The sequence below is a fragment of the Mus caroli genome, chromosome 17, assembly GCF_900094665.2.
Source record: "Mus caroli chromosome 17, CAROLI_EIJ_v1.1, whole genome shotgun sequence".
Lineage (NCBI taxonomy): Eukaryota > Metazoa > Chordata > Mammalia > Rodentia > Muridae > Mus > Mus caroli.
Window position 1 is genome coordinate 47944177 of NC_034586.1, and position 5939 is coordinate 47950115.

Here is a 5939-nt window from a genome sequence, read left to right on the forward strand (position 1 = left end):
TGGCACTCACTTTGTAGACCAGGCTGGCCTTGAACTCAGAAATCCGCCTGCCTCTGCCTCCCGAGTGCTGGGACTAAAGGCATGTGCCACCACGCCTGGCAGAATGTTGTAATTTTAATAGGTTGAGCATGAATACCCCTCATGGCTAGAAGTTTGGGACAGTCATTATCCTCTGTAGAACAAACTAAATAGATTCAGTTTTAGTAAAATCTATGACAAATTCTTTAGTTATCTGTCTATTTAAAATATGTTATAAATTTATTGCCTTCAATTATTCTTGTCTTCCTTGGATTTGAACTTGGGTATAGTTTTTACCTATCCCTCCTCCCCACCCCACCCCCAAAAAGCCAAGACTTTAACTTGTGACTATTTCTCCATCTTTGAAGATTTGTTTAATGTATACTTTGTTAATGTATACTTTGGTACAGATTTATAACATCTCAATATTGAATAGATTTACATTTCTCTCAGCAGTTAGAAACATTCTGTATAGCATACCATCTATATACATAACATGTGTGTATAGCACTGGAGTCTCAAAATAGGAGTCTGACTGCCGGTGAGACTCTCTGCCGTTGTCTCTTTAATTCTCTTTTCTATTCAATGTTTGAAATCAGTGATTATCTAAAGTGCTCATGCATTAAAAGATCAAAACGTATTTTAAAAACCAGATATTTTGGCTTACCCCCTGTGTTAGTTACTTTTCCCATTACTATATAAATATATCTGGCAAAAGCAACTTAAAGAAAGAAGGATTTCTTTGGCCTCAGTTTGAGAGTCCTGTCCCATCATGATGGGATGGCATGGCAGCAGAATTGTAAAGAATGCTAGTGCCCAGTTCACTGTTTTAATTTAGTCTGGAACCTCCTCACAGGACAGGAATATCCATGTTCATAGTAGGTCTTCCATGATTGGTTGAACTTTTCTGCCAACAGCCTCATAGACATTTCTATGGCAAATAGAAATTTCATCCATTTGATAATGAAAGTTAACCATCACATCTGCAATCCTCTGCCCCTCCACAGCATCAAACGTTTTGACTTAAATTGGTTTGGGGAAAGGTTTGATCACTGAGATTTTGGGTTTGTTTTTGTGGGGTTTGGGTTTTGGTTTTGTTTTTTGTTTTTACACTCCTGATTTTATTCCCTTCCTGGTTCACCCTCTGACTATTCCCCATCCCATACCTTCTCCATAACCCCTGTCTCCACGAGGATGTCCGCACTCCTCCACCAGATCTCTCCACTCCCTGGGGCCTCCATTCTCTTGAGGGTTAGGTGTATCTTCGCTGACTGAACCCAGACCCGGCAGTCCTCTGCTATGTTGGATCTCTCATATCAGCTGGTGTATGCTGACTGGTTAGTGGTCCAGTGTCTGAGAAATCTTTGGGGTCCAGATTGAGACTGCTGGTCCTCCTACAGGGTTGCCCTCCTCCTCAGCTTCTTCCAGCTTTTCTCTAATTCAACCACAGGGGTCAGTAGCTTCTGTCTATAGGTTGGGTGCAAATATCTGCATCTAACTCTTTCAGCTGCTTGTTGGGTCTTTCAGAGGGCAGTCATGATAGGTCCTTTTCTGTGAGCACTCCATAGCCTCAATAATAGTGTCAGGCATTGGGGCCTCCCCTTGAGCTGAATCCCACTTTGGGCCTGTCGCTGGACCTTCTTTTCCTCAGGCTCCTTTTCATTTCCACCCCTGCAGTTCTTTCAGACAAGAAAAATTATGGGTCAGAGTTCTGACTGTGGGATAGCAATTCCATCCCTCACTGGATGCCCTGTCTTTCTGCTGGAGATGGGCTCTACAAGTTCCCTCTCCCCACTGTAGAGCATTTTATCTAAGGTCCTTCCCTTTGAGTCCTGAGAGTCTCTTACCTCCCAGGTCTCTGGTACATTCTGGAGGGTACCCCTACCTCCTACCTCCCAAGGTTGCCTGTTTCCATTCTTTCTGCTGGCCCTCAGGGCTTCAGAAAAGTTCCCCCAACCCAATAATTATGTTCCCCTCTTCCCTCCCCTTCCTGTCCCCTTTCCTACCCAGGTCCCTCCCTCCCTTTTTGTGATTGCTCTCTTCTCCCAAGTGGGATTGAGGTGTCCCCATTTGGGCCCTTCAACTTGTTAACCTTTCTGAGTTCTTTTTGGGGTGTGTGGTAATATCCACTTATTAGTGAGTATTTACCATGCCCGTCCTTTTGGGTCTGAGTAACCTCACTGGGGATGGTATTTTCTAGTTCCATCCATTTTGTAAAGGTACACCACACTTTCTAACTGCTGTTGAAATTTTAAAATTTCTCTAAGTGACTGTGCAATCGTCTCTTAGTTTTCATCCTCCAAATTGAAAAGCAATGTTTCAAATAGTCTCGTTGGTGCTATAGCGATATTCAAGTGCTTTCATTCATTTGTTTGTTTGTTTGTTTATTGTAATAATATTGCTTATGTACTTACATACATCTCACAAGAAACAAGGTGTATTTGCTTATTTATTTTGGGTCTCAGATAAAGTCCCCTGAAGCAAATAGAATAGCCCAGGGCCTCTTAAACATTCACCTCAGACTTTAGTGTGGGTGAATTATCTGACTTCCTAGGAGTAAAAAAAACAACTTGATTCAGTCTGCCTAGGTTGGGGCTTGTGGTCAGCATTTCTAATGAGTTTCCAGGAAAATCACAGTTGGTACTGTGGGCCCATGGACCATACTTAAGCACCATAGTCAAGTTGCTCTGGCGCTCCTTTTAATTATTTTTTTCCCTCTTTACTCTGGCTGGATACCTCTGTACTCTTTCTCTTCACTTTGTAGACTTTTGTAAGTCAAACAGTATTTTGTTTCCTTCCATTGAAAGACAAATCACCTCATATTTGGGGCTACAGATGTCAAGAAATCCACAAGTCAATCTCAAATGGTCAGATGGGTAAAAACAAAACTTAGGTATCAAATGAGTAAACACTCACTTTTTATGAGAGTATGACTGAGTATTCTTTTTTTTTTTTTTTTTTTTTTTTTTTTGAAATTCTGAATTTTTTAATCCTTCTTTACAGGTTACCTAGACCACTTTAGATTAAGAAAACTGTAGAAAGTTAGTAACTGCCACAAGCGGACACCAGTTGGTGGCACGTGTCAATTTCCACAGAGTCCTGCTTTGCGGGGTGTCTGAATGCACTGCTCAGGGTCTCTGCTCAAACTTGCTGAAATCACTCATGGCAGATTTTAGTCCACAGGTCGCTTTTCCCCATATGTCTTTGTAAACTCTTCAGCATTCTTACAGAATTTTTTACGGTCCTTAGAGTATTTTTCAGCTAGGTCAGCCCGGAGTGGATACTCAGGCTGGGGGTCATTCACCAGTGCTATGAGGGACTGGATTACTTGGTCAGTCTTGGTGGCTGGCTTCCAGTTTTCAGCACTAATGACTGGCAGACAGACCTGCCCCTTCTCATCGATGTTAGGGTGGTAGATCTTTGTTTTAAATGTGATCTTGGGTGGTTTGAATGGATACTCTGCTGGAAAGCTGATTTCAATTCTGAAGGCTCCCTTATCATATGGAGGGTTGTCAGGAACAATAAGCCCTTGCCAAGTCAATAAATTAGCTTCATCAACCTGGATGTTACGGAAGTTTTTCATTCCACATTTGCGGATCTCTTCAAGCTCCTTCATCAGCCTCCTGCTGGCCGCCATCTTGGATCTGGTGCTGCTGCTTTCCCCATGACTGAGTATTCTGATGCCACGTATTATTCTGTGAATGCAACATTCATAGGTATGAAGGTGTTCGTGTGTAGATAGATACAAGTAGATACTTGTGAGTCAATAAGTATTCATATTTAAAGCATTCTTTTTAAAATTGGAACTGAGTGGTGTTTGCATAGCATGGTGTTTTTGCTTATATTTAGCACTGTTTTATACTGTTATTACATATTGACAAATTCATGTCTGTGACTAGTATCTATGCACTTTGAAGGCAGTGACTCTTATGCCTTGCTCATCTTTGCATCACCCCAGAGCCTACTTGGTACTCAGCCAATGTTTGTTCAACAATGACTGTATGAATTGTTAATCATATGGAGATGATCAGTGATGCCACCTCAAGTCTCAATGGCTTAAAATGATGAGGTGTGTGTGTGTGTGTGTGTGCTCTAGCCTTTAGATGGGTTATTTACTTTCATTTTGAAAGGGTGGTTTCTTTGGTCAGACTGGATGTATCAACAAGTCAGATGACTAGTTATCCACAACATGGGTGATTAAGAGTGACTGGGTATATGTTTCTTAGTCTCCAATGTCAGGTACATGTTTCTTAGTCGTCAATAGACCCAACCTATTTATTCTCTCACAGTGGAGACAATAGCAGAAGTGTACAAGTGGAGTTCCATAAGTCCTTTGCAAGCTTCTACATATACCACATGGGATAATGAGCTGTGCCCAATAAGTTACCTAGCCAAGCTTGAGTTAGGACAACAGTGGCCAACAGGGAAAGGGAAAGGATTGTTATCACCTTTTGTAGTCACTCTACCGCAGTATTGTTTCTGCTATCATCCCCCAAGAATCTCCCACAATGTGGGAAAAAGCATGCTGCACTGAAGCCCTTTCTGATTTTAATTTTGAAAACCAATAGTTCTATCACAATAGAAGCTTGATCTGAAGTGATTTGGTCAAAGGCATGGAGGTCCTGATTTTTACTGGAGTACAGCCTAGGTTCCATTACAGTCCGTTCTCATGGCAGGTGGATCAGCCACAATCCCATCCACCTGCTGGTGCGTGATCCTTCCAGGCACTGGGCCAACATGCAGGGAAGCAGACACCCATGTGTTTTAATCAGCATCTGCATCTTGATTTGAGGGGGGAGTTACTCTTTGAGCCATGTTAAACAAAAACATAAAAATTACCTTAAAAGCACCTTGATGAAAAGACTCTGTTATCAACTATCTCATCAAATGGGAGGAAAATTCTGAACAGGGAGACAAGAGGCCAACAGCTTTGACTTTACTGGGGAAAAAAAAAGAAAGAAAGGAAAAGGAAAACATAATAAATGCCTAGTTTAACAAAATGATCATAAAGAAACCATTGATTGTAATAACAAGAACTAAATAACCAATGTCATTTTCAGTGTCCCCTTATTCTTCTACCACAAGGAGATCTATTACACAAAACATATGTGCATAATTTGGAGGAAAATAAAATTGCTTTAAAAAAGATACTCAACTGATAGCAATAAAATTTAGACCAAATATCAGAAAACTATTACGCCTAGCTATAATACTGGTTAGAGTTCCATTTTCTGGTTTGGTCAGTCCTAGGAGGTCCATTGAGCTGTTATTTTGTTTAAGCTGCTGGAAAGGTAAACTAATCTCATGTAATGGCAGAAGACATGGAAGCTGTGCTTTTCTTTCTCCGTTCAAGGGAGGCTTGAGGGACAGTGGATTCTTCAGCAGGGTTAGTGTATGCAGTATGTTCTTTCATGGAAAGGCAGAGACTTGTGAGAGGTGCACCTTAGGCCAGTAAAAGGTTTTCTGCTGGACGCATGCAAAATTGTGAAATTGATCAGTTTAATTTTCAGTTCCCATCTTCCCTGGATGGTACTCTGTTGAAAATCACAGTTCAAGATCTAAACAGAACATTCTGGGTTTTCTTCCCGATCGAAAGATCTAAGGCCTACTTGCATGTCAAGGGTAATGATAGCTAACAGGTTGAAGCATTCCCAATGCTCAGTGAGAACCAAGTTCTCCACTAAAGGGTTCATTGGTGAACGTGCCTACACTATTTACACTTGAATAAACACCCAACTAGTTGTCTTTTTGCAAGACAGAATGCTGAAAGTTAAAGCTAGTAGTATACACGGAAAGAAACAAAAACTTCATAAGCCTGTCAGGTATAACATGGAAGTTAAGAGGCTTCTGTCCAAATACACTAGGTTGAAGACCTCTAATGATTTTCCCCTGCTAACAGCTCACCAGAAATTCAGAAAGAA

At 41.2% G+C, this 5939-nt stretch overlaps 1 pseudogene across 1 annotated transcript; it reads right to left on the bottom strand.

Moving 5' to 3' along the window:
• Positions 1 to 2995: 2995 nt before the first annotated feature.
• LOC110284105 lies at positions 2996 to 3675 on the bottom strand (annotated as a pseudogene). The gene has a single exon (XR_002376900.1). The product of XR_002376900.1 is annotated as a ubiquitin-conjugating enzyme E2 L3 pseudogene (transcript).
• Positions 3676 to 5939: the final 2264 nt, after the last annotated feature.